The sequence below is a fragment of the Lissotriton helveticus genome, chromosome 1_1, assembly GCF_964261635.1.
Source record: "Lissotriton helveticus chromosome 1_1, aLisHel1.1, whole genome shotgun sequence".
NCBI lineage: Eukaryota > Metazoa > Chordata > Amphibia > Caudata > Salamandridae > Lissotriton > Lissotriton helveticus.
In genome coordinates, this window is record NC_136057.1 from 1545205616 (window position 1) to 1545218337 (window position 12722).

Here is a 12722-nt window from a genome sequence, read left to right on the forward strand (position 1 = left end):
GTCTGCCTGTGGGGTCTCACTCTTTTTAATGTAAACATCCTGGATGGCATTGGATTGTGGTGATTTTTGTGTGTTTTTCGGTTTTTTTGGGGTGCTACTGTTGATTTGGACTGGCCATGTGGGTGGTGGTGGTGGCCATCTTGAGTGCTGGTACAGGCAACATGTGCTTGGGGTGCAAGGGGCCATTTTGAAGAGAGGCAGTGTCTGAGGCCTGCACTTATTTTGCCTAGCTTTCATCCATTATGCCCAGGGGTAGTGAGTGGTGCATGGGCCTAGTCTTTCTGTGGGGTGTCTTCTTGGATTTAAACACCACTGAGGCCATGGATGGGCTGGGATTGTGCTGAATTTTGTATTTTTGTCGTTTTTTGGGGGCTGCTGGTGGGGTCTTTTGCTCAGGGGTAGTGAGTGGTGCATGGGCCTAGTCTTTCTGTGGGATGTCTTCTTGGATTTAAAAACCATTGAGGCCATGGATGGGCTGGGATTGTGCTGAATTTTGTGTTTTTTTGTCGTTTTTTTGGGGCTGCTGGTGGGGCCTTTTGCCCAGGGGTAGTGAGTGGTGCATGGACTGAGTCTGCCTGTGGGGTCTCACTCTCTTTAATGTAAACATCCTGGATGGCATTGGATTGTGGTGATTTTTGTGTGTTTTTCGTTTTTTTTGGGGTGCCACTGTTGATTTGGACTGGCCATGTGGGTGGTGGTGGTGGCCATCTTGAGTGCTGGTACAGGCAACATGTGCTTGGGGTGCAAGGGGCCATTTTGAAGAGAGGCAGTGTCTGAGGCCTGCACTTATTTTGCCTAGCTTTCATCCATTATGCCCAGGGGTAGTGAGTGGTGCATGGGCCTAGTCTTTCTGTGGGGTGTCTTCTTGGATTTAAACACCATTGAGGCCATGGATGGGCTGGGATTGTGCTTAATTTTGTGTTTTTGTCGTTTTTTTGGGGCTGCTGGTGGGGACTTTTGCCCAGGGGTAGTGAGTGGTGCATGGGCCTAGTATTTCTGTGGGGTGTCTTCTTGGATTTAAACACCATTGAGGCCATGGATGGGCTGGGATTGTGCTGAATTTTGTGTTTTTGTCGTTTTTTTGGGGCTGCTGGTGGGGCCTTTTGCCCAGGGGTAGTGAGTGGTGCATGGACTGAGTCTGCCTGTGGGGTCTCACTCTCTTTAATGTAAACATCCTGGATGGCATTGGATTGTGGTGATTTTTGTGTGTTTTTCGTTTTTTAGGGGTGCTACTGTTGATTAGGACTGGCCATGTGGGTGGTGGTGGTGGCCATCTTGAGTGCTGGTACAGGCAACATGTGCTTGGGGTGCAAGGGGCCATTTTGAAGAGAGGCAGTGTCTGAGGCCTGCACTTATTTTGCCTAGCTTTCATCCATTATGCCCAGGGGTAATGAGTGGTGCATGGGCCTAGTCTTTCTGTGGGGTGTCTTCTTGGATTTAAACACCATTGAGGCCATGGATGGGCTGGGATTGTGCTGAATTTTGTGTTTTTTGTCGTTTTTTTGGGGCTGCTGGTGGGGTCTTTTGCCCAGGGGTAGTGAGTGGTGCATGGGCCTAGTCTTTCTGTGGGGTGTCTTCTTGGATTTAAACACCATTGAGGCCATGGATGGGCTGGGATTGTGCTGAATTTTGTGTTTTTTGTCATTTTTTTGGGGCTGCTGGTGGGGCCTTTTGCCCAGGGGTAGTGAGTGGTGCATGGACTGATTCTGCCTGTGGGGTCTCACTCTCTTTAATGTAAACATCCTGGATGGCATTGGATTGTGGTGATTTTTGTGTGTTTTTCGTTTTTTTGGGGGTGCTACTGTTGATTTGGACTGGCCATGTGGGTGGTGGTGGTGGCCATCTTGAGTGCTGGTACAGGCAACATGTGCTTGGGGTGCAAGGGGCCATTTTGAAGAGAGGCAGTGTCTGAGGCCTGCACTTATTTTGCCTAGCTTTCATCCATTATGCCCAGGGGTAGTGAGTGGTGCATGGGCCTAGTCTTTTTGTGGGGTGTCTTCTTGGATTTAAACACCATTGAGGCCATGGATGGGCTGGGATTGTGATGAATTTTGTGTTTTTTGTCGTTTTTTTGGGGCTGCTGGTGGGGCCTTTTGCCCAGGGGTAGTGAGTGGTGCATGGGCCTAGTCTTTCTGTGGGTTGTCTTCTTGAATTTAAACACCATTGAGGCCATGGATGGGCTGGGATTGTGCTGATTTTTGTGTGTTTTTTCGACTTTTTGGGGTGTATAACTGATGTTCCTCTGTCTTCCATTGCTTGTAGGTGCACAAGAGAACCACCAATGCCAGGAAGAAGTCCTGCTGCGGTGTGTGCAGCACAACGTCACGTGTGGCCACAGACAACTCTGCAACTTGTGCAACTGCGGCCTGCTGTTCAGAGTGACATCTGAAGAAGATGGCCCCAAAAAAAGTTGCCCGTAGCTCCTCTAGCAAGAAAGTTGCCAGTAAGGAGCAGAAGAAGCAAGTGGCGCCACTTGCCAAGGAGACTGGTGTGATGACGACCGCCACATTTTTTGGGGAAAAAAAGTACGCCTGCTGCAGCAGCAGGATCTGCTGGGGACCAAGCTGGGAGCAGCACCTCTGCTCCATTGGGCTCAGTGCCACCACCACCACGCCAACTTAGGTCCAAGCCCTTGAGTGCTACAGAGGCAGCCAGTATAGTTGTTCAATCACCATCGACCAGTGATGTTGGCTCATCGCAAGAAAGTAGCAGCAATGTCCCTCAAGAATCAACACAGGTTGTTGTAACTCATCTGACGAGTGTTGAACAACCACAGCCGCAACAACAATCACATGTGCAAGTAGTACAAGCCCAAGTACATGTGGAAGGAGAGGAGGCGGCGCAAGGAGAGGAGCAAGCAGAGGTGCATGGAGGGGCAAAACAAGTGGCCACAATAGTTGTTCCTACAGAAGTAGGGGCACATCTGGAAATCGACAATCAAGCCGAGGTATCATTCGAGGAAGCCACTCCTCCTGATGATCATTCATTGTCTTCGACATCCCGAGCAAGGAAAAGATCAAGGGTGTTGGTGTCTACATCTTCTTCAAGCCCACCTCCTTCTGATGATCTGGATCTTACTTGGGAACCAGCACCACTGCCGTCTGAGAGTGAGGTTGAGGAGGCACACCATGATCTGACAAAGGTAGCTAAGCGTAAAAGGAAGGTCGTCGAAACTCTCAAAGTTATGGAGTGTGATGACGCTCAACAAGAAGTGGCGTATACTCCTGCTGCTGAAGACTCTCACGACGACGACGCAGTCATCATCACTAATGTCACTGAAGCCCCAGCGGGCATGCAGCAAACAGACATTTTGACCCTAGCCCGACAAGCTGCTGAGCGTGATGATGAAGTCGACGATGAGGCAATGGGAACACCACAATCATTGATGTTAACAAGTACACCACAACCTACCGCTTCCATATTTCTTACTCGCCAGAAGGGACCTCCATCCACCTCGACCTCAATTAGTGGTGGTGAAAGTGCACAACGTAGTAAAGTTCAGCAATACACACCCTCCACTTCATCTGGCATTAGCAGCACGACCACCACCAGTATCGCCTCAACCGGGCCCCACAGACATTACAAGTCCGCAGTTTGGGACTTCTTTACTGTTTCACCAAGAAGGGAAAACATAGCCATTTGTAGCATTTGTAAGCTTGCAGTTAGTCGTGGTAAGCTTGGTAGCAACTATGGGACTGGAGGCCAGAGAGGTCATCTTGAGAGAAAGCACACTGTCCAATGGTTTGCGCACCTAGAGGAGATCAAGAAAGCCCGAATTGCAAGTCGAGAAAATGTTGATGTTCCATTTGATGATGACGAGGAGGAAGAAGTGTCACACACTTCACTTACACCCAGTACCCCTGGGAGCCACACTAAGAGTGTGGGACAGAGTGAGACACCAATGCGAAAAAGTTCATCAGCGAGCGTAACTGGGTCGAAGAAGTCATCATCATCATCCCGTAAAATGGTCCAGGGCAACATTAAAACAATGTTGTTTTCAGACGCGCCATATGACCGCAACCACCCAATGGTGCGTCTGTATAACACTAAGCTGGCTAAAATGCTAGCGCTGGATCTTCTACCTTTTTCTTTTGTAGAAGGGGTTGTTTTTCTCGAATTAGTGGCAGCGCTCTGCCCTAAATGGAAGGTTCCTATCCGGTACTATTTTGCCCGAGTTGCGGTTCCAGCACTACATGAAGATGTGCTGGAGGTGATTGGGGCAGCTTTGCAGAAGAGTGCTGTTCACACTATACATCTCACAAGAGACATGTGGACCAGTGGCGCAGGCACTGATTACATGTGCATCACTGCACACTGGGTCTCTTTTTCAGGGGTTAAAGCAAAGCTAAACGCAGGTGCTGACCTGGACCAAGTTTTTAAAGCTGCTCGGAAACATGCAACACTAGCCATGTTTGGCTTGGAGAAACGTCATACAGCAGAAAACATTTTGAATGAGTTCAACACAAAGGTCTTTCACTGGCTGTCTCCAAAAAAACGCGGCATTGGTTATGTTTCCACGGATAATGGCGCCAATGTAGTTAAGGCCATGGAACTGGGTGACTATTTCAGAGTGCCGTGTTTGGCGCACTGTATAAACCTGGTTGTTAAAAAATTCTTCAAGAAAGAAAGTCCAGCATACCAGTTAGTGGTCACCTGCCGAAAAATGTGCAACCATTTCAGCCATTCTTTTAAGGCCCGGAAGCATCTGAGGAGCCTGCTACATGAACGTCGAATGCCAGTGAAAGCACTCATCCAGGAGGTGCCAACACGTTGGAACTCAACCTTCTATATGCTTGAGCGTCTGTATGAGCAGTTTACGGTACTCGATCAGTATTTCTTAACAATGGGTACAGCTGTGAAGGAGGACCTGAGGTTAAATGCGGCGCAATGGGAGCTAGTTAAAAGCCTGACAGACATGCTTTGTCCTTCTGAGTTCTTCACGCGTGCAGTCAGCAGGGAGGACTGTAATTTGGGAAAAGCTATCCCATTGTTGCGCATGCTGGAGCACAAACTGAAGGTGGTGTCTTCAAAGTTTCAAAACGATGAAGAAAAGCAAGAAGCGTTTGTTTTGGCGGAGAAATTATTAGAGCGTTTACGTGGCGATGAATGTCTTCAAAAGATCCACTCAGAACAGCATTACATTTGTGCTACTATTCTGCATCCACGCTACAAAAAGGCGCTGGCAGGCTCTGCATTATTTCCTTTTAGTGATGAAGATGCTACAAAGTACAAATGTTGGGTAGCCTGGTCAGCCATCAGGTTTGAAAGAGAACTGAAGCAAATTGAAGGAAAAGGCAGTACATCAGCATCAGCAGGCCATCCCCAGTCAGAAGACTCCACTTCTGCACCTGTGGCTGTGGCAGAAGTGACCTCTCAGCCGTTAAAGACACCGGCAACCGCATCATCTGCACCAGACACAACAGAAATATCGGGTGATGAAGAGGATTGGCTAGCTGAGATTGGTTATGGTTCTGAAAAGGTCCGAGCGAAAATTCAGCAAAGTGGAGGAAACGTGGAGAACTTTGAGTCGATGGTGCAGGACTATCTGAATGACTCAACAGAGGTCTATGTTAATGCTGACCCATTGGCGTATTGGCATGGGAAAAAAGAATTGTGGCCAGAGATCTCCCGCCTGGCTATAAGGTATTCTTTATTGTTTGATTATTTAAAATCTTACAACATTTCCAATACAAAAAACACATTCAATAAATACAATAGAGTAAAAGCAATTATATCATAAAAATTTCTTTAAAAGAATTTATAAAAACATTTTTCTAATTCATTCTCCCAGTTTTATAGATGCTATCTTTAGGAACTTTACAAAGGCAGCGTTCATGACTATATCATTCGAGTGTAGACAGACTTTCAATGCCTGTCTACATGTCCTTGTTCCACGCATATTAAAGTGAAATTTGAGTATAGTGCATCTTTCGTTGCGGAGTCCGGGACAGATACATAAGAGGTGGACAATATTCTCTTCTCCACCATTACAAAGTCTACACAATGTACTGCTGTTGGTTTTTTTCCATGGCGGGGCATGACTAAGGCCTGGTAGAATCCCAAATCTTGCTCTCACCAGACATTGTTTGCTTTTTTCAGACCAAGGTATTTCCAGATATTCCTGTACTTTCTTTTTTTCATATCCATTTATTACGGACCACGAGTGTTTTCTTTTTGCCAGCAAATCTTTGTCCTTTATAAGTGATAGGTGGTTTGTTGTTCGATTTACTATTTTTTTAAAGGATCCATTACTTATCGTATTGTTCCAGATGGGCTTTAGTGCAAACTCTTCTAGTGCATCATTGAGGTATTTCCATGCAGGTGTTCTTGTGTTCTTATTTATTTCTTGCCAAAGTAACTGAGATATTTGGTTGTCGTAGTCATTTTTAATCCTATACCACGTTTTAATAAATTGGCCTTTTCTTGCATAGGCTTGATTGTTTAACCCGAACTCAAGTCTAATTTGAGCAGGTGAAGCATTATTTGGGCGATAGAAGAGAGTTTTATATGTTTTGGAAAGGACCTTGTTTATCATTTCTGCATCCGTCCCTATTAGTGCCTCACTGCCATATGTTATTGTTGGGAGCAATTTAGCCCCTATAATTTTCAAGAGCGGACGATAGGTCAGATTTCCAAGCGATCTCTGTGCTATTTTAAATGCTGCAATTAATGAGTTAGCTTTCCTTTGTATGTCCAGTTTTTGTAGTTTATAATTTCCCTTTTGGTCGAATAGTACACCCAAGTACTTATACACTTCTATTTGTTCTAGTTTGGTATTTTCCAAGTACCATTTATTATTTTGTCTCAGTTTGGTGTTCCTAGTGACAACCATGGTTTTTGTTTTGGTTTCATTTAATACCATTCCATTTTCCTGGGCATACAGAACCGTTCTATTAATTAGGCGCCGAAGTCCGATTTTAGTATGGCTTAGAAGGATGGCGTCATCTGCATACATTAGGTTGGATATCAATTTATCCCCTAACTTCGGCGGATGTGCATTAAGTTCGTCAAGGTTCCCTGATAGATCTCCTAAGAATAGATTAAAAAGGAGGGGGGCCAACACACATCCCTGCTTTAACCCTTCTATTGCTGGAATTTCCTTTGTTAATGATCGACCATCCCCCATCCTTACTCTTACCCAGGTTTTACTGTGTAATAGTTGAATCATTTTTAATAGTTCAATTGGAATGTTTTTTTCAATAAGTTTTTTCCACAATAGATTCCTTTGCACGCAGTCAAAAGCAGATTTGAAATCTACAAAGCACAGATACAAGGGCTGCTTTACCCTGAGTGATTTTTCAATTATTAATGATAATGCCATAATGTTTGTCATTGTTCCAAGCCCCTTAATAAAACCAGTTTGATTTAATGGTAAAATCTTATTTTCTGTTACCCATTCATTTAATTTAATTAACAGAACTCCTGCAAACAGCTTGGCATCTGTATCTTGTAGTGTGATGAGTCTGTAGTTCTCCGCAAGTGCCCAATTGCCTTTCTTAAATATGGGGGAAATTAGAGATCCTCGCCAGGACTCAGGGATGTTGCCTGTCTCTATAACTTCTTTGAATACTTTTTCCAAATAGCTCGACCAAAAGTCTGGGTTTTCTTTATAAAGGGCAAATGGTATCCCGTTGGGGCCTGGTGCCCCATCTTTCTGCTTCCTTATTAGTTTTACTAATTGATCTTTTGAGATTATAAGTTGTTCTTGGATCTCATTACTTATTGTAGAGCTCACTTGTATGTTTGCAATGATTTTTGTCACTCCCTTAGTGTTTAGATGCTTTTCAAGGAAAGTAACCCATTCTTGCTCACTTAGAGTTGATGACACTACCAATTTGTTCGGCCGTACCAATTTGTTTATGATTTTCCAAAATTCTCTTGCGTTTGCTTGTTTGCTTGCATGAAATAATTTTGACCACATTTCTTGATTAGCTTGGTGTTTCTCATTCCATATTAGTTTCTTCAGGGATTGATTTAATGTTTTTAGATTATTCAAGCTTTCATCATTAGTCGCTGTGGTTTTTATTTGTCTTCTTATTCTGTTACGGTCTCTTTTTAATTTTGCTATTGTGTACGGAAGATTCATATATGAGTCCTTTCCTTCTTCTTTCCATTTTACATTCCTTTTGTCAGGGTTAACCTGGGTTTGGGGTTTCACTATTTTCTTAGTAAATTCCACCCACTGTTCAACTGCAGTTTCTGTTATTTTTTCGGTAAAGCAGCTCTTTATAATGTTCTCAACTTTCTCATTCATAATATCCTTATTCAGATTAGTCCAAATTAGTTTTTTATAATTTATTGTTCCAGTATACCCCAGCACTGTATGGTACGGTTGGTTAATATTGTGTCTAATGTTGGTAGTTATTATCTGCTGGCAGTGGTCACTATCTCCAACCTTGACTATTCTATAGGATTTTATGTTTTGAAATATGTTGAGTGAAACCATTGTGTAATCAATCCTAGTTCTTGCATTATGTGCAATATACGTATATGCAGGAGGAGTATCCTCTTTAAACCGGCCATTAAGTACTCGCAGCCCTAATGCTTCTATGTCTTTAATGAATGTTATACCTATTTGGTTTCGTGCCTTATTGGTCGTTACTCCTTGATATTCCTGCTGCGGAATTGACCATTGAAGGTCTTGTGATTGTGAGACGTCATCCCTTATGAATGGTATTAGTAAATTGAGGTTAAAATCCCCAGTCATCACATAATCCGCTAATGGATTTTCTAGGATTTGTTCCAATAGTATGGAGTTGAGGGTCGCACATATGGTTGCTCTACTTGTTTTTGTTGGATGGATATAAACATTGATCATAATTAATGACCTATCCTTTTGGTCTGTACCTTTATATTTCAGTCTGACTATAAGTATGTTTTTACTATGTGTTGCAAGTTGCTCATGATCAGCTTGTATGCTACTGGAAATAAAAGTTGCTAACCCCCCACTCTGGCGTCCATACCTATGAGTTTTACTTGCAATTTCATAGTATCCAGCATAACCCTCCAATATAAATGGGTGTGCTTCCCAGGTTTCCTGAAGGAATAGGATTTGACAGTGTAAAGGAATAGACCTTATTTTTGCATTGGAGAGCTTTGTCCCTACTCCATTTATGTTCCATGAACACATTCTCAATTCAGTTATTTTTCTCTGGGGGGTTGAGATACTATTCCTTCATTGTGCTTTATTACTATGCAGAGCCTGTGCAATCCATTTTTCGTTTATTCGTGAGGTTGTTTCTAGTATTGAAGGTGGTGGTGTCACTCTGGATGTGCTGTTGGATCTCCCCCGGGCATTCCTTAACACTGTTCCTTCTTGTTTGGTACTTTTTTCTGTTTGAACCAAATTTATCTCATTAATAAGTGGAGTAGGATAGGCTTTTGGTTCCAGTTTTGTGATAAATATTCCCCAGGTCTTAAATGTTGTAAACTCTTTTAATATTTGTTCTGCTATTGACATAGATTTTAATGTGACCAGTGTTAGTTCTTGGGTACTTTTCTTGTCGGCAATGAATTCAATAGAATTAATATCTTCATTCTTGATGTTGTCTAAAGCTGGAATTGTTTTAAATAGTCTAAGGATGTTCCCTCTATTCAGTATGTCATATCTACCTCTGGATTCGTATTCAGGTTTAAATATGAGCTGTATTTTCTCTTCTGATAATTGGTTTTCTTTCTGCGAGGCTGCCATTGTTTGATTTGGTCTGTATCTAATTATTTTTTCTCCTTCCCGTTTTTCAATTACCAGATGATCCCAGTATGGTAATTTGATTTTAGGCTCTACTGTTCTTTCTGTACTCAAACTTCTTTCATCATTCTTATTTAATTTAAAGCCTGTTTCTGTGTTCGCATTCTGGTGCTGGTATTGTTGCTCACTTGGTTTCATAGTTATTTTTAGTGGCATACTGTCAATTGATCCATTCATATATACATATTTTACATTGTCCAACTGGGTTTCATCTTCTTCGTTTATTTTTTCTGTAATCATTAGAGTATTGGTTGTGGCCATTTGGTTCTTTTTCATCATTTCTTGTCCTTTTGTGGCATCTTTGTTAGTCGTTTGTTCCAGTAGTGGTTTTTGTACAAATATTGGAAAAACTTTTTTAGGCTCTCTTTTAGTCATAGGAGAAGTTTTTTCTTCAGTTGTTTTTTCTCGTTGCAATCCATCATTTTTTGTTGTAACATCGGTTTTTGTTGACTCCTCATACTTATAATAGTTAGGGTTTTGATTTTTCCTTGCTTTGCGAAGTTTTTTCCTTTGTCTTTTTGACATAATATAACCATTTGGGTCCTGTTCTTTACCATCATAATTTACCTTTGTTACTATACTAGTTTTTTCCTCTTGGATATCATCCCTTTGTAGGGTTTCTATTAACGAGTCTCTTTCATCCTGTGCATTTTCTTTTTTCTGGGACATCCTCAATTTTATTATTTCTTCTTTATCAACATTTGATGTGGTATTCATTTCTTTCTTTTTTGCTATTTCCGTCTCTTCCCATTTATATTTCCTTATGTTCACTTCCTGGTCATTTTCTTTTTTCATAGCCTTTTTTGTGTCTTCTATTATGGTATGCAAAACATCAGGTATTTCTATAAGTTTATCCATAATTGGAATACAAATACATTCAATGTCCGTTTTTTGTTTATCATTTTGGACTCTGACTATTAAATTGTTTAGCTGTGCAAGTTTGCTATCTATCCCTGTTACTGCATTTGCCATCATTGTGAGTAGGTCTATCTGAATATCCATCTTGTTCGATTGGTATTTTAACGCTTCTAGAGTTAGTGTCGATGTTTGATAGAATATATCCCAATTTATTCCAACATTCAGCATTTTTGTATTTCTTACATTACCTTCAATTGACCTTCCGTTTGTTTGTTCTGTTGATGAGGTACAATCTGACTTAGGGAAGTTGTTTGTTTTTGAGAACACATCCTCAATTATTTTATTATTTTGCCACATTTTCAACAATTCCTTTTCTTCTTTGTTTTCATACCTGGTAGTATGACTTAGTGTACTAGTTGGTTTGGTCTTGATTTCCTCAACTGTTGAATGAGGTTTTTTCAAAATTTCCACATTTACTTCTATAGGAATTACTGCTTGTTTTGATTCCATCGTGCCATATTTAATAGGTGCGTCTTGTATATCCTGTATGTCCAATATTTCTAGTTCATCTATTTCTATTGGTTTTCCATTTTTTATATCAGGATGGATGGATACATTTAAAATATCTTGGTCTGAGATTTGGAATTCCTTCTCCTTCCTTTCAAAGTTGCAGCCTCCGTTTTGGGGAGTACTTTGGATAATTTGCCCACTGTATTTTTCTGTACTTGTCAGCCTTATTGGAGTTTGAAGTTTATCGTTTTCCCTATCCTTATACATCGTAATGAGAGCACCAGCTGGATCCTTCATAAATTCAAACTTATCCGGGATTTTTCCTGATTTTGCTGATTTTGCGAACATTCTGGCTATTGGAGAGATTAAAGTTTGATTTGCTCCTGCAATATTTGCTTTCACCTTTGGCTGTTGTATTTTCTTTATACGTCTGGTAGTTGTTCCCGTTGTTCTCACTTTACCAGAGCGCATATTTCCTTGTATACTTGCTTGTCACCGTCCCCCGATTTTGGCGAGGGCAGTGCGCACAGTTCAGTTCAGTTATATTCCAAGTTGCTGTTAACAGTTTGTTGCAGAAACTAGGTTAGTATGTGTACCCTCCTCTGATGACCGCTCAAATTTACTACACGTCACTGCCTCCCATTCACCCTTGGATGCTTACCCTACCAGGCCCGTCTGCCCAATTGAGGAGTGGACAGTTGCCGTCAGGGAGGGGGCAAGAGCAAGGGCAGGAAGGAAAAAGCTGTGCACTATAGTAGTATGGCAAATAGAGCAAGGGACCTCGGTAGATGGTGGTAATGGTGATAATGGGGACCCCTTACCCAGACCGGGCTCTCCCAGTTATCCATGAACCTCTCTCCCCCCTGCAGCTCCCACAGTATGTAATGCACAGTACACAGTTTCCCAGTAAGCAGCTCACAGATTCATAATTCACAGTCACCCCAATTGTACTCACTGAGTTGCGACTGTTGAGTAGGCGAGCACCAGGCAAGGCAAGGTTAGGTTAGGTAGGCTCACTGGCTCTGACGCCACAGGATCAGTTCTTTTTAATGTGATTTTTCCATTTACCATATATTTTTTGCTGGTTGTCGTTTGTCGTTTGTCCAACAAATTCCAGCAAATTCCAGCAAGTTCCCAGCAAATGTAGGAAAATAAGATGAGATAAGCAAAAGCAAGCAAAAGCAGGCAAGGAACTAAGGTTTGCTTGCTGGGGGACCTTTAGATATGCAAGTTGTGTTTTTCCAGAGAAGCAGTTCTCTTTTTGCTCTCTAGCACACCTTAGCACCTTGGCACCCCTTAGCAATGCGTTATGCTTTATGCTTCCTTAATGCTCCTTAATGCTCTCCTCTAGGAGCACTGCAGCACTGCAGCGTTCAATTCAATCCAGTCCAATCCGTGGTTTTATCAAGTTTTTTTTCTCCTTATTAGTTCCTTAGAATCAATTTCGGTTTATGCTTGTAGTGAGTGATTGATTTTGTGAGTGATTTTTCATGGACCTGCTATTCGCACTCAGGTCCCAGGTCGCAGCTCCATGAAGCTCCAAACCCGACCGTTTGCCGTTGGTTTAAGGCAGCCTGTCCTACCGCTGTATCCCCCACTCGCAAGC